We start from the raw sequence: 16,702 nt of genomic DNA on the forward strand, positions 1-16,702 counted from the left end.
CAAGGATCTATAAAGTAAGCTCATTGTTTTACAGGAGGGTTTATATAGGTAAATATCATGAAATTTCAAATATTAAACATTGGGTTCACGTAAACCTAAATTAAAGATATATATCATTTCCTTAGTTACTTTTGTAGGTATTTAAATGATTTATACCTACTATACATATTGTTTACAAGTAGAGTGTATATAGGTCAAATAAATTCTGATAATGAGCTTTAATCGTAAGGTGGAGAAAAGGAAAGAGAAAGAAGAAAAAGGGTTAAAAGGTAGAGGTATGGTCCACAAGGTTGTCCCGCTCGTCAGTTTATTATTCTTTTTAGTTCTCTTTGAAGCCTTAGAATGGATGTCTCTGTAAGTCATTTAATCTGTTACCATGGCAACAGGACAGATTCATTGAAGTTTGACAGGAACTGTTGTTTTATCCAAGGATGCCAAAGTTTTTCAAATTTTGGAATTTGATTTTGATCGATGGCTACCATCTTAGCATGGGACATTGTATTATTCATTCTGTGAATTGTTTCTGCTAGTACCAATGTAGGAGATTTCCATGCCTTGGCCACTGTTTGTTTTGCAGCCGTTATTAGTTGGATCATAAGTTTGAATTGAGAGAGTGTTAACCATTCCGGTTTTAGATTAAGTAAAGTTAAATATGGATCTGGTTGTATTATTTTTTTAAATATTTTAGATGCAATCACGAAGACTTCCTTCCAGAAGGTTTGGATTACTGGGCACGTCCACCATATGTGTAAATATGTGCCTATTTCTGGGCATCCTCGAAAACAAAGAGCTGAGGTATTAGGTGAATATTTTGCCACTCTAGCGGGTACAAGGTACCAGCGAGTTAGGACTTTATAATTTGTCTCCAGTGCTAAGATGTTGGGTGAAGATGACTTAGATGTGAGCCATATGTTAGACCAGTCCGTGTCTTTTAAAGTTCGTCCCAGGTCCTCCTCCCACCTCTGAACGTAAGAGGGTCTATTAAGATTTGGTACTCCATATAATTGATTATAAAGTGATGAAATTGTACCTTTAGCAAATGGATCTTTTGTACAGATTGATTCAAAAATGGATAATTGGGATAATGGTGTATCCCCCTTTAGGAATGGTGTATAGAAATTTTTGATTTGGAGATATCTAAATATCTCAGAGTTTGGTAGATCGTATTTTTCTCTAAGCGATGGGAATGAAAGGAATGATTTAGATGCTATGAAGTCATTTAGTGTCTGAATGCCTGATGTTGTCCAAGCTTTAAAAGAATTTGGGTAGATCCATGCCGGATAAAAGGCCGGATTTCTGATAAAAGAAAGGAGAGGATTGTGTGGAGATTGTAACTGATATTTGGTTTTTAGTTTATCCCAGAGAGATAAGAAGTGTTTAGTTATGGGATTATGAATTTTAAAGCGGTCTTTAGGATCAAGCCATAATAAATTTGATATTAATAGAGGGTCATTTTCTGAAGCCTCTATAAATACCCATAATGGGATTTCCTGTTTTGCATGGTATTTGGACAGACTGGCCAAATGTGCCGCTCTGTAGTAGTTAGTAAAATTAGGGTATCCCAGGCCTCCTTTATTTTTGGGAAGATGTAGTGTGTGTATAGGTATACGTGGTTTAGAAGAGCCCCATATAAACGAAGTTGCTCTTTTTTGTACTATTCTCAAAAAATAGGAAGGAATTGGAATAGGGAGGACTCTGAATAGATAAAGCAATTTGGGTAGAATAGTCATTTTGATTGCATTAATCTTCCCCATCCAGGATAAAGGAAGTTGCGACCACTGTTTTATTAGATTTGTGATCTGTCTTAATACAGGAGGATAATTGGTTGAGAATAAGTCAGAATGAGAGGCTGTTAAATGAATTCCAAGATATGGGATTGATTTTTCTGCCCATGTGAATGGGAGTGCAGCCCTAGCCGGGATCAATTCCATGTTTGTGAGTGAAATATTAAGCACTAGGCATTTCTTAGGATTAATCATAAGGCCGGATAGGGCTGCAAATCCATCAAGAGCTGGTATTAAGTTAGGACCAGAGACCTGTGGTGATGATAGAAAAAGTAATATATCGTCTGCAAATATACATAATTTGTGTGTAATACCTCCTACTTCAATGCCAGTTATAGTTTGGTTTGTTCTGATATATTGGGCCATGGGTTCGAGTATAAGGGCAAATAATAAGGGAGATAATGGGCAACCCTGTCGGGTACCTCTTTTGATATTAAAGGCTTCAGATTTGTATCCAGCATATTTTATATAGGCTTTGGGTTTATTATATAATGCTTTGATCCATGTTAAAAAGTGGGGTCCAAAACCCCATTTTTGTAATGAATATTGCATATATTGCCAGGATACTGTGTCAAATACCCTCTTAATATCGAGAGATAGAAAACATAAAGGGATTTTCCGTTTTTTAGCAATATGTGCCAATAACACTGCCCTGCGTATATTATCGCCTGCCTGTCTATTTGGCATGAAGCCTACTTGATCTCTATGTATTAATTTTCCTATAATGCTATTGAGGCGTTTTGCTATTATTTTTGCTAATAATTTAATATCGAGGTTTAACAGAGAGATAGGCCGATAATTCACACAGGAAGTATCATCAGAAAGGGGTTTTGGGATCATACAAACAATTGCCATTAGTGTTTCTTGCCGAAAAGAATGTCCATCTAGAAGTTTGTTAAAAGTTTCAGTGAGAATGGGAGAGAGTATTTCTGAGAATGTTTTATAGTATAAAGCCGAGTAGCCATCTGGGCCTGGTCTTTTGTTAAGTTTTAGGTCTTTTATGGCGTTAGCAACTTCATCTATAGTTATAGGCTCATCCAAACTGCTTTTTTGATTCTGAGATAACTCAGGTAAGGTTATTTTTGAGAAGAAGGATTCAGCCTCTGTAGGATTAAATTCATTGTTTGTCTTGTATAAAGTTGCGAGATGTGAGTGAAATTTATGGACTATTTTAACTGGATTACAAGTGTAAACATTTTTTGATAATTTCAAACGTATTGGTTTGAAAGATTTGTTAGTTGAATTTAATGCCCGAGCCAAATATGTACCTGGTTTGTTTGTATTCATGTAGAAATTGTGTTTGGAGCGTTTGAGGGATTTATCAACTGACTCAGTGAGAAATAGATCGTATTCCAATCTAGATTTTTCCAGATGAGATTTTGTACTCTGAGATGGATTATCTTGGAATGATATGTAGGCTGCATTAAAATTGAGTTCTAGTTTTTTTGCTAGATTTTTGCGTTCCCGTTTAAATAGTGCCATTTGTCTTTGTATTGTACCACGCAAGACAGGCTTATGAGCTTCCCACAGTGTTATTGGGGAGATGTCTGTTGTATTATTAATTGATATGTATTCCTTTAAAGCTTGTTCAATGGCCATCTGATGTAGTGGGTGTTTGAGCATTATGTCCGGTAAGTACCACGTTGGGTCATGCGCTTTTGGTATGGCTGAGGCTATAGTAGTGTATACTGCATTATGGTCAGACCACGGAATCGGAATTATATCTGATGCAATAATTTCTGGTATCATTCCTATTGTTAGAAAAATATGATCTATTCTGGTGAAGGTTTGATGAGGGTGCGAGAAATAAGTGAATTTCTTTTTTCATTGGGTTACTTTCTCTCCATGAATCTACCAGATTGTATTTGGAAAGAAGTTGAGAAAAAGGTAATCTAGAGGTTATTTTGGATGGTGTAAAAGGTGATTTATCTAGAAATGGGAGTAGGACCTGGTTCGAATCCCCACACATTATCACTGTTCCTATTTTGTGTGTATTAATCACTTGTAATATATGTGAGAGGAATGGTGTAGGTTGTTTGTTAGGAGCGTAGTAGGAAATCACCGTGATTGCTGTATCCATTATATAACCCATGAGTATCAGGTATCTACCTTCTGGGTCTTTAATTTCTGATGATAAGGTGAATGGTGTGGATCGGTGAAATGCAATTAGAGTCCCCCTTTGCTTGGTACAGGCAGAAGCCGTGTAAATTTGTTGATAAAAAGGAGAAATATATTTTGGAGTAGAATCTTTGGTGAAGTGTGTTTCTTGGAGGCATACTATGTGAGCCTTCTTGTTATGGAAAGTACGGAAGGCTTTGGTCCTTTTTTGAGGGACATTTATTCCCTGAACATTCAGGGAAAGTATATTCAGTGGTGCCATGGCAATAGATCAAATAGTTTTGACTTACTTTTTGTTATGCAGAGCTGACTGCGCAGATCAACCTGTGTGGACTGAAGAGATGAATAGATAGAAAAGAAACCAGTGAATTCTGGAGTAAAGAGTAAACAAAAAACATATGAGATTAGATGATACATTGTTTAAATTATTTTTTGCAAGTAATCACAATTTACCCGTGAAAGAGAATAAATATCTCTCTCAGGGGAATAAGTGCCTTCGTCACACTCCCACATAATATGGTTGGGAGAATGAGGAGGGCTAATGGGGGTACACGGATCTTCCACTTACAGGAGAGAAGTGCTATGTCAAAAGACATCAAATTGATGTTTCATTAGTTGGAGTGCAGAATATAGTTTTTGTTGAAATTATTTATTCCAGGGTGGTTGTATATGGTTAGTCTTGCCCTAGGCTAAATAATTCAGTTAGAAAGGTACTGTTAATAACTTTGGTATTGATGAAGATAGTTTGAATTATTTTGGGGTTTTAACCCTTTTAGAGTAAACAATTACATATTTTATTCATATGTAACTGTTTAGATATGTTAACTCATAAAATTGAGGTTGTATTGCTTCAGATTAGAATAAACAAAAACATAATTCTAGGAACTAGAGTTAGGTAATAATATATTTGTTTTAAGAAAAAGAAAAAAAAAAAAAAAAAAAAGCTTCCATTACTTCTGGATTATTGAACATATTTGTCCTAAAAAGTAATAAATCTATTGTTATTACCTGATAATATATAACTGAACAAGAATTTCCTTATTTCACTTATATATTCTAAGGCTATATGAATCAGAAGTAATAAGAAATATAACTGGAATGTAACATGATCCCACACAGTGTGTGACTATCAGAATGCAGTTACATTCAGTTATAAATATAGGTTTTTTATTTATAATAAATGAAGAGATATCAGGAATTAGGATGTCAGTCCATTGAATCTTCTTGGTCCATGGATGATGTGGCATAACGGCCTCTTTTGTGAGAATGATGATTCCCATTTTGTTCTGGAATTTTCTGGGTGCTGCCTGAAGGTGAAGATGATGCCATTCTTCTGCGTGTGGGAGTGTTGCTGCTTGTGGGTTCTGTCAGATTTAATTTTAAAAGGGTTTGTTGTAGTTCATTTGCTGATCTGCTTCTGTAAATTGTACCTTGGTAGTTAAATCTGACTGAAAAGGGGAAGCCCCATTGATACATAATGTTGTGGCGTTGCAGTTCCATTAGTTGGGGTTTCATGGATCGTCTTTTAGTAATAGTAAGTTGGGATAGGTCAGCAAAAATTTGATAATTGTGTCCTTGAAAATTAAGTTCCTTTTTTTCTCTTGCAGCAATTAGTATTTGTTCTTTCGTTCTGTAATAATGAAATTTTGTGATTATATCACGTGGGGGTCCATCTTTCTTTTTGGCTGTGAGGGCTCTGTGTACTCTGTCCAGTTCTAAACGTTCAATAGGGATATCTGGCTTTAGTTCTTGTAATAGAGCAGTAATAGTAGATTGCAGGTCTGTCACAGTTTCAGGTATTCCCCTTATGCGCAAGTTTGAACGTCTGGCTCTATTTTCGTAATCTTCGAGCTTAGTTTGAAGTATTAAATTCTCTTTTTTTAATTGTTCCAATTCTGTTATATTTTCTTGGGTTGTAATTTCAATTTCATCCATTTTTATTTCTAAGGCTGCGGTGCGGTTTCCCAGCTCTCTTATTTCTTTGGTTAGGCTGTTTGTTATTTGGTCTGAGGTTTGTTTTAAAGCCTTATGAAGCATCTTTTCAAATTGTAATAATATTACTGGGGATACTGAGGAGGCTTGTGGAGAAGTTTGTGAGAGGATTTGTTCTGTATCTGACTCAAATGGAGAGTCTTGCTGTGACATTTTCTGTCTGTGAGAGCGCCCTGATGCTGTATATTGTGAGGTGACTGGAGCTGCTTCAGCTGCAGTGAGTGCCTGTGAGCTCTTTGTGAGGTGATTTTTATTTCTGCCACGGTTTCCTCCCAGTACCATATTTCCTGCCCAAACTTTCACAGTTTGTTCCCTGGGGCAAAAAGGTTCAAATGGATACCTTTTGGGCCTGCAGGCTCCGCTTTGTCCTTCTCTTCTCTCCTCAGCGGTGTGGAGCTCTAACAATGCATGTCTGCTCCGCTAGGCTCCGCCTCCTGCCCCCCCACAAATGTCCATTTTCAATCTTCTCATAATAGTGTGTTGGGATGGAATAATTATCTACATATACTGCTTGTAAAGCTGGATCCTATACATATGATTAGGGATGAGCTAATGTGTCAAAACCGGTGAAAACCTGGTTTAAAGTCCACAAATTGTACTGTTAAAGTGTATCTTACTCCTAAACATGATTTAAAATGTATGCATTAGTATATTAATACAGTTTCTTGTAAAGCTTGCCTTTTAATTATTTCAAAATAATTTCCAATAAAATACTATGGTATACAGCTAATTCTCATCTCTTCCTCTTTTAATCTTACACTTCGTACACAGAAGCAAATATGTGCTGACATGGTCAGTTTGCATCCCTAACATGCTGTTTGGAACTACAGGATGCCACGCCCATGCACAGTGTGCCTGTACTACACATTGTCAGCTCTGTTACCAGCCTTGCTCTGTTGACTGACAGCAGGTCAAAGCAGGAGCCCTGCTGTCAAACTTCAGCTGTTCATAGTGAGTAGGGTTGAGCTTCAGTTTGGGTCAACAGAGAGTTTGTCCCGAACTCTAGCTGTTTTAGGTTTGCAAAATGGGTTAACGAAATGGCCAGATTTGACCTGTTCTCTCTGGCTGCTGCTGGATCTTGAAATGATTTGTTTAGTGGTGTTGTCACTACCTCCACTAAATAAGTAACTTCCCAGTCACAAACCAGCAGGTATACCAGGGGATATTGTTGATCAAATATGGCTGCATATCTGGATAAGTGTCTGATATTGATTTTGGGTAGGACTCCACATATTCTTTTTGTCCTTTGTTTTACCTAGAATCCCCCTCCCAATCCATTCCAGGACTAGGGTCTGGTATAGATTTTGGAGGGACCTCACACCTTTTTTTGTTCATTTTCCTCCTGGGGGGCCCTCTAAACCCATAACAGACCCTTTTTAAGGTTAAGGGATAGGTATGGGTTTTAGGGAGGAATCACTTTTTTTTGCATTCCCCCCTCCTGAAACATACCAGGCCACATACCCCGGTGATAAAAAAAAGGCCTGCGATCCCTAAACAAAATGTAATAAAATATCAAAACAGAGTGCCCAAAAACAATTCAAAACCACATACCCACACAGAACCCCCTCTCATCTCCGTATCCCCAATTATTCCCAAAACATTCAAGATTTAGACTTTAAATGGTAGCTTTACTTTTGTAGGAAAAAAAATAGCATATACAATTGCTAGACAAACTATATTGTAATTGAATGTAATTAAAATGTACCTTTCCTGTTCAATCAGTGCTGTCATTTTTTGTAAAATTCAATGCAATATGGCAACTTGGGGTTATTCTGTACACTAACAGTGTATGCAGCACCTCAGTGAGACAATTCAACGGCAAAAGCCAAGCACCTCCATCCTCAAAGTCACAAAGCAGCCACTTTCTTTTATAGTTCTGCTAGTGTGCAATTTCCCTCCTCCTCCTCTTTGAGAGCACAGCCATTGTATTGTTTTGGACTGCTAATATGCCCTTTTTTCCTCCTCCTCTTCCAGGGCACCTAACAGTCATCTTTTTTGAGAACTGCTAATTCACCCTTTCCTCCTCCTCTTCTACTAATTCCACCATAGGAGGAGGGAGGTGGGGAGGAGGAGTGTTGTAGTGCTGGTGGTCAGGAGGAGTGTTGGGGTTCACTGTTAGTGAAAAATAAAAAAAGCTGCCTGCCCTTCCACGACATAGGGGGAAGGTCAGAAAACAACAAATGTCAGCCATTTTTTAAGCCTGCCAATGCTCCCTTTTCCATCTCCTCCTCAGAGCTGCAGACATTTTTGGACTACTAATTCACACCCATTCACCATTTATGAGCATTTTTTGAGCCATAAGCTTTTGTGGGAGTATAGTTTTACTAAAAAAGCTAAAAAATGCAAAAAACTGCCAAAACTCATTTTACAGCTACACCTTTCTACAGATAACGCTACTTGCGTTTTTATAATATCCAGTGTGCATAAGCTTAAGGAGTGGGCTCCTTCCAGGAAAACCTGCCCTTACTGTATATACTGCTATACAATTTATGCTCCAACTTGGAGACTCAAATATATTTAGGACCGCTGTATACAATGGAGCATTGGTATAGGCACTGCAGCTTTCACATATATTTGCAAATGTGTGCAACTAAAACCTCTGTTTTTAATGTGATTTTTTTTTTTTTTTTGCAGGTTAGTTGGTAAGTGTGCTGGGAATTTTTTGTCTGTTTGTGATGGACTTTTCACCACTCCCAAATACAAGGGAAAAATCTGTAGATCTATGCCATAGGAAAACCAAAATTACCCCCTCTGAAAGACTGACGGTGGCTAGACCCCCGGCATTGTAGGCATAGCTACAGGGGAAAACCTATAGCCATAGGCCGGCTGACCTTTTACACTGGAGCTTTGGTAGTAGACATTTGTTACTGATGCAGGCAAGGCTGCCCTTTGTTTGCAACATGCATATCACTGTATATTTGTAAAATTGTGTGCACCAAAGCACCACATATTTAACCTCTTTATTGCGATAACTGCTATTAAATTTAGGAAATACGCATCATTAAAAAAGAAGCAAAGGTTCTGCACACACAGGAAGTGAGATATTATTTTTAATTATCAATGTAAAAAATGTTTTTACATTTTTAATTATTTTCTCCTGTAAGGCTGTCCCTGCCCTGGTCAATCAAACACAGCCAAGGAAAGCAATGCAAAATGGGTATTCTTCTGAGACAAGAAGGAAGTCCTAGGGCTCAACACCACTATTTTTCTATGCAAAAAAGTGTTCCTTGCAAGATAAGGCCACCAGCCCAGACACTCACATGATAAAGAGGTGTACTGAGAATAAAATGCAGCCCCAAGAGCAGATTGTCATCATACACAAAGTAATTCTGTACTTTCAGCACCCCACACTAAAAGAAAATCCCAATCAGCATCAAATAAAAATCTAACAAAAAGCACAAAAGCAACAAAAAAACAAAAACAAAATACCACCCCTGAAGCAATAGCACTGTTTTTTAAGTGAAGCCTTGCTGCCCAAAAAAAAAAAAAACTTAACATGAAAAAATCTAATAACATACATTAATAAACAACACATCCCAAAATCTATAAAACACACAACACAAAAAGTGACACTTGACTAGCAAAGGTGATAGCTACAAGGAACACCATATAATAGGTTAAAGAGAGACAAATGTTTCTAATTAGTAAAAAAATTAAATTTCTGAGGAATAGAGAGAACATTAATGTCACATAAAAATTGTATAGCGGACCCTCTATGGTATCTGCAAGGAGCTGTGGCTCAACCTCTAAGTACACATACCAGATCTTCACCAGAGCATTCCACAAGAAGTTACTGACTTTTACCATGGTGCACCAGGTTGAAGCCCTCATAGACACCTGCAGATGGCAGCTCCCAGGAATAGAATAGAAAAGAATAGAACCATGGTACACAGTGGACAGGCTATATTAGAAACAGGCAAACAACTGTAGTCAGATATAAACTGAAGACAGTAAGTAAAGAAATGGGAATGCAGGAATTAACATGGACTGGAGCCTGGGGCTAGGAAATGTACCTATTGCTCAGGCTAAAAGGGTTGGTGCTTGAGTGACAGGCTGCGTGGGGACTCACCATGTAACTGCTAGATCAACCAGAAGGTTAGTTCTGGCAATGCCTATACCTCCCAGTCCTGGAACAAAGCAGAGTAAAGTGAGAATGAGACCCATGCTGGTAAAACCACAAATAGCATTTCTGTTTTTTTTTATTTCCTCCTCAAAAGGCCATAACTGTCCTGGTCAAGCAATATGGCAGAAGGAGATGGGAAAGTTGCAAATAAAATGCTTATAAGCAATCCTATCTGGTATAATAAAGTCAAGACAGCCTGCTTCTGTTGCCGTAGATGGGTATACCTTTGCAATGATCTTGTTATAGCTCTGCATTGATAACAAAGATATTCCTCTCAAACAACAATGAACTCCTGATCCAAAGAGGACTGATGTGAATTCCAAAGCAATAGGTCTTCTTTCCAGCTTACTTTGTGGTGTCGATCGTATAGAAGTCAAGCGACTGAAGATCATGAATATTTTCTGATTGTCAAAACAGGCACTATCCTCTTTCCTTACAACGATGAAGAGTAGTTTGATGAAAATGCACCAGCTGACTTTGCTTAAATAATCCAATGCTTGTGACAGAATAACTTTTTTCTTTTAAAAAAAGGAAAGAAAAATCTGTTTATGCAGCTCATTGTGTAAGGTCTAAAGCCTCGTACACACGATCGGATTTTCCGCAGACAAAACCTCAGACCTTTGTCCGAAGGGCGTTGGCCTTGCATACAAATGGCAAGGAATCATCAGCCAACAAACAAAAACTTAGTGATGTATTAGACGTACTACGAGACTACATAGAGGAAGTTCAATTGTCATGCGCCACGCTTTGGGCACCTTCTGCTAATTCCGTGTTAGTAGAAGTTTGGTGGGTGTTGATTCGCACTTTTCATTTTGCGCTTTTCAGTTCATTTTGTGCTTTTCAGTTCATTCAGTTCATTCAGTTTATCATTCGTCAACCAGCCATGTTGCGGAATTGGAGGAGATAACGTGTTATTTATTATTGGCCTTGGAGTTATTGCTTTGACCCAAGTCCACCCCAGGAACGGGTGGAGGAGGATTTCTTGGACCAAAAATTGGTTGCTTTATTAATCCTGACCAATTATGTCATATGCCTTTGCTGCGGGAGATCCAGGAGAATAATCCGGATGATTTTCTGGAATTATCTCCGGATGACGGACCCCTGCTTTCACCAACTCTTGGCATTGTTGACCTCCTATATTAAGAAGCAAGACACATGCATGAGGCTTTTATTTTATTTTTTTGGTTGAATAATGATTTGATTTGGTATATTTTCTAGATTTTTGGATGCATAGAATGCACTTTTTGGTTAAATTCTATTGGCATATAGCATGTCTAATCTTATTTGCTTTCCTTTTTTAATTCACAAAAAAAATTGTGTAGAATAATACTTGGCTATGTGTCTCACTTCTTATGCCGCATACACACAATCGGACTTCTCGTCAGAAAAAGATATGACGGCTTTTCCGAAGGGATTCCGCTCAAGTTTGCCTTGCATACACACGGTCACGCAAAAGTTCGCTGAACTTACGACTGTCAAGAACGCGGTGACGTACAACAGTACGACGTGCCGAGAAAATGAAGTTCAATGCTTCCGAGCATACATCGAATTGTTTCCAAGCATGCGTAGAAATTTTGCGCGTCAGAATTGCCACAGACGATCGCATTTTCGAATAGGAACTTTTACCAACCGAAAAATTGAGAAGATGCTCACAATCTTTTGCTGGCTGGAATTCGGCCAGCAAAAGTCCGATGGAGCATACTCACGGTCGCATTTTCCGACGAAAAACTCTCATCGGTCTATTGCGGGCCAAAATTCTGATCGTGTGTACGCGGCATTACTTTTACTTTAGAGTTTGGGAGTAGGCAGTTACATTTAAAAAAATACAATGTAAAATTAAGAAGGGACACCAATATAGTTGTATCTTTGATCTTAAAAACTACGGGATAATGGTGTTGTGGTAACTTGCCCAAAAAAAACAAAAAAACAAGCATAATAATATTATTCTTGATATCACTAGAAAAAAAAAGCCTTTGAAAATACGTTTGGCAGAACTCCATCAGTATCACCAGCAAAGCAGCTTCATTATTATCCCATTAAAGAAGAAGAGAATTCTGCGCTGCATTTCTAGATTTCATAATTTGCTGCGTCACGAATGTTAATTCTACATTACTAACGCTAGTTTACAAGACCAAACACTTACAGCTTGTCCTTGCTTCCGAGCATGTGTGTTTGTACTTTGGACTTTTATCCGAGTGACACACGCTTGGATAATCTGACAACAGACATTTGTCAGCGGAAGATTTTAAAACCTGCCATCCAAAATTTGTCGGCAGAAAATCCGATGGAGCGTACAAATGGTCAGATTTTCCGCCAACAGCCTGTCATCACACAATTTCCGTCAGAAAATCTGATCGTGTGTACAAGGCTTAAGTGTGTCTGAGCAGCTACCAAATAGTTTATTGTTTTGTGAAGAGTTTATAAATAGTTATTTATTTTGCCATCTTGTTCTGTTAAATCATACTAACTATTTTCATTTACCTATTAGTATTGGCATAAAGAGTTTCAAACTAGCCAGCAGCAGAACAGTTTTAATCAGGCCTAATGACTTAATTTTATTTTAACCATGGGGATATGGAGTGCAGTGAATGTGAGTGATGAAATGTGAGGTGGTTTAGGAGCACACCATTTTTGCACTTATATTTTTATTTTTGTACAGAGCAAGTATAAAATGTTGTTTTAAAAATATGTGAAGGTTTTCAATCACTTTAAATTCATAGTCTAAAAAAATAAAGGAAAAGCTAAGATGCTGACAATTGAGCTAATTAATTTATCAGTTTTAAACACATATTGCTGGGTGTACAGATATGTGCATACCGTCAGGACATTAAGGAAAATGTACCCTAGCACTGCAATTTAAAGAACTCAAGCATAGTTTGGTAAAGTAGATGAAAACCCAACAACTGAAATGTCATATACGCTTTATGCAGTATATGGGATCTGGCTTGCTTCCTTTTCTGCAAAAATATGATAACAATGATATTGCCTTTCTCTTAAGACTAGTATGCCTACAGGTACTCAGATGCTCCAGGACTTGGAAACTATATTTTCAGAACTGGCAGGCTGTCAGACCCCTCTCGCCAGGGGGAAAGTTCACATACTGTAAACAGATGATTAAGAAAGCAGATACTCCAAGATCCAAGGTTTCAACATGGGCGTTCCAAAGATAATCTATAAATAGGCAGTGGGTAAGGCTAGTAGTGTTCAGAGAGATGAAGTCCATTATTCAAGGATTGGGTCAAGGCATACAGTGGTCAAAGAGAGGTAGTCCATTATCCAATGCTGAAGTTGAGGCAGGCAATGTTCAGAGAGAGGTAGTCTATTATCCAAAGCAAGGGGTCAGCAACAGTAGAGACAAGCAAGGCAAAGTAAAAAAAGAAAATGAGTCAGAGCAAGGCAACTAAATACTATCACAAGCCCAGAGTTCCGAGCTTACGGTGTCCAGACACCACAACCATTCAGGCAGGAGAAAGCAGGGTGTCTCGAGATGACCACTGCCTTGCAACTTGGATGCTGCCCGTGGAGCAGGAGCTGTGAGAAAATTAGTCCAGCTCCCTTAACACTTTAACAGTTGGCAATGATGTCTGAACACTTTGTGACTTGGGGTAATAATGCTCTGCCTTGTCTCCAACAATCTCCTGCCTGCAAATAAATCACCTAGTCACATGCCTTCCAAAATTAAAAATAAAGCTTCTTTAACCACTTCAGCCCCGGAAGATTTCCCACCTTAATGACCAGGCCATGTTTTGCAATACGGCACTGCGTCGCTTTAACTTTAACTGCGGTTTTTATTTTTTGCGCTATAAACAAACAAAGAGTGACAATTAAAAAAAAAAAAAACAAAACAAAACAATATTTTTTACTTTTTGCTATAATAAATATCCCCCCAAAAATGTAAAAAAACAAATTTCTTCATAAGTTTAAGCCAACAGGTATTCTTCTGCATATTTTTGGTTAAAAAAATTGCAATAAGCGTATATTGATTGGTTTACGCAAAAGTTATAGCGTCTACAAAATAGGGGATAGATTTATGGCATTTCTATTATGATTTTTTTTTTTTTTACTAGTAATGGCGGTGATCAGCGTTTTTTAGCGGGACTGCGACATTGCGGCGGACAGATCGAACACTTTTGACACTTTTTTGGGACCAGTGACGTTTATACAGCGATCAGTGCTATAAAAATGCACTGATTGCTGTATAATGGACACTGGCAGGGAAGGGGTTAACACTAGGGGCCGATCAAGGGGTTAAATGTGTTCTCTGGGAGGTGTTTCTAACTGTGGGGGGAGGGGACTGACTGGGAGTACAAAGAGATTGCTGTTTCTAATCACTAGGAACAGACGATCACTCCGTACTTCCCTGTCAGAGTGGGGATCTGTTTGTTTACATTGACAGATCCCTGTTCTGGCTCTCTGTGGAATGATTGCGGGTCGCGGGCGGACATTGTGGCCATGCGCATCAGCTCCCCCGCTGTGCATCGGGCACGTGCGCGCGCCAGCTATCAGTGGCATCGGGAGGGGGGCTAAGGGGGGCTGAAGCCCTGAGTGGGCCCCAAAAAGCCCTGGGTTTCAGGCATCCACAAATCTATATTTAGCACTGAGCCCGAGCGGGGAGCGATCTGACTCGGAAAGCCACCGAGTGACATAGCAGGTCCCACTTCCTGGAGCCTGTAGCGCCTATGATGAATGTCCCACTGGTCCAATGCCGGGCTGCGGGACATGTGATGTCCATCATAGGCGCTGCAGGCTCCAGAAGGCGGGAATTACAATGGGGACACACCGAGCACTATGAGATTCCCGCTCGGGGCTCGGGCGGGTGGCTCTCCTCTCCTGCCCTCTCCTATCTCTGCCTGCCTGCTGTCTACTGGGATGGGCGCGCCGTACACTATGGCTGAGCTGCAGGAAGAGGTCACAGTCACCTGAAGTCTGACGTGTAATGGTTGGTAGGTCAGTGTGGGTTAGTGTAATGATCAGTGTGGGTCAGGTAGGTCAGTGTAGGTCAGTGTAATGATCAGTGTGGGTCAGGTAGGTCAGTGCGAGTCAGTGTAATGGTCAGTGTATGTGTCAGGTAGGTCAGTGTATGTGTCAAGTAGGTCAGTGTGCGTCAGTGTAATGATCAGTGTGGGTCAGCGTAATGGTCAGTGTGTCTCAGGTAGGTCAGTGTGGGTCAGGTAGGTCAGTGTAATGGTAAGGTAGGTCACTGTATGTCAGGTAGGTCAGTGTGCATCAGGTAGGTCAGTGTAATGATCAGTGTGTGTCAGATAGGTCAGTGTGCATCAGGTAGGTCCATGTGCATCAGTGTAATGATCAGCGTGGGTCAGGTAGGTCAGTGTGGGTCAGTGTAATGGTCAGTGTGTCAGGTAGGTCAGTGTAATGATCAGTGTGTGTGTCAGGTAGGTCAGTGTGGGTCAGGTAGGTCAGTGTAATGGTCAGGTAGGTCAGTGTGGGTCAGGTAGGTCAGTGTGCATCGGGTAGGTCAGTGTGCATCAGGTAGCTCACTATAATGGTCAGTATAATGGTCAGTGTGTGCCAAGTAGGTGAGTATGCATCAGGTAGGTCAGTGTGAGTCTGGTAGGTCAGTGTATGTCAGGTAGATCAGCATAGTTGCCAACATTGCAAAAAAAATATGTGGGACACTTTTTTGGCTGTAGGCAGAGCCGTACAATAATTAGGGGGCTGGGCATTCATTTGTAGGCGTGGCTTAGAAAAAAAAACTTCATTACAAAGATGGGCGTGGCTTGCGTGGAAAAGTGGGCGTGGCTTAAATGGGCATGGCTCGAGAGGGTGTGGTTAGAGTCTGAGATGAATGAGGGATGGAGAGGGAAAGGGGAAGAGGGAAAGAGGGAGAAGGAAAGGGGGAGAGGGGAATGACGGGACAGCAGCCCCAGATCCCACAATAGAAATATGTGTATTCTAGAAAGTTTAACAATCAGCAGATAAAGATACTCCAAACACCTGGTGTTAACGCTTCAATCATCCCGGCACCATGGTTGTTATGGTGTCAGGATGATTGAAGAGCATTATTTCTATTATTACATTTTAATATAAAATTAAATCATTCAACTCACCATAATGCCGAATCAGTGGGATCCCTGAGCGTGTCACCTGCCACGTCGCCTGCCACCAGCAGAGTCTGTCCTTGCATCAGGTGCCCCCGGCAGAGTCTGTCCTTGCATCAGGTGCCCCCGGCAGAGTCTGTCCTTGCATCAGGTGCCCCCGGCAGAGTCTGTATAGACCCCCTCAGTGCAGACCCCCTCCATCAGTGCAGACCCCCTCAGTGCAGACCCCTTCCATCAGTGCAGATCCCCTCCATCAGTGCAGACCCCCTCCATCAGTGCAGACCCCCCTCTATTAGTGCAGACCCCCCTCAGTGCAGCCCCCCTATTAGTGCAGACCCCCCTCAGTGCAGCCCCCTCTATTAGTGCAGCCCCCCTCAATTAGTGCAGCCCCTCTCTATTAGTGCAGACCCCCCTCAGTGCAGCCCCCCCTCAGTGCAGCCCCCCTCTATAAGTGCAGACCCCCTCAATTAGTGAAGCCCCCCTCAATTAGTGCAGCCCCCCTCTATTAGTGCAGACCCCCCTCAGTGCAGCCCCCCCTCAGTGCAGCCCCCCTCTATAAGTGCAGACCCCCTCAATTAGTGAAGCCCCCCTCTATTAGTGCAGCCACCCCCCCTCAGTGCAGCCCC

Source organism: Aquarana catesbeiana, linkage group LG05 (genome assembly GCF_042186555.1).
Source record: "Aquarana catesbeiana isolate 2022-GZ linkage group LG05, ASM4218655v1, whole genome shotgun sequence".
NCBI lineage: Eukaryota > Metazoa > Chordata > Amphibia > Anura > Ranidae > Aquarana > Aquarana catesbeiana.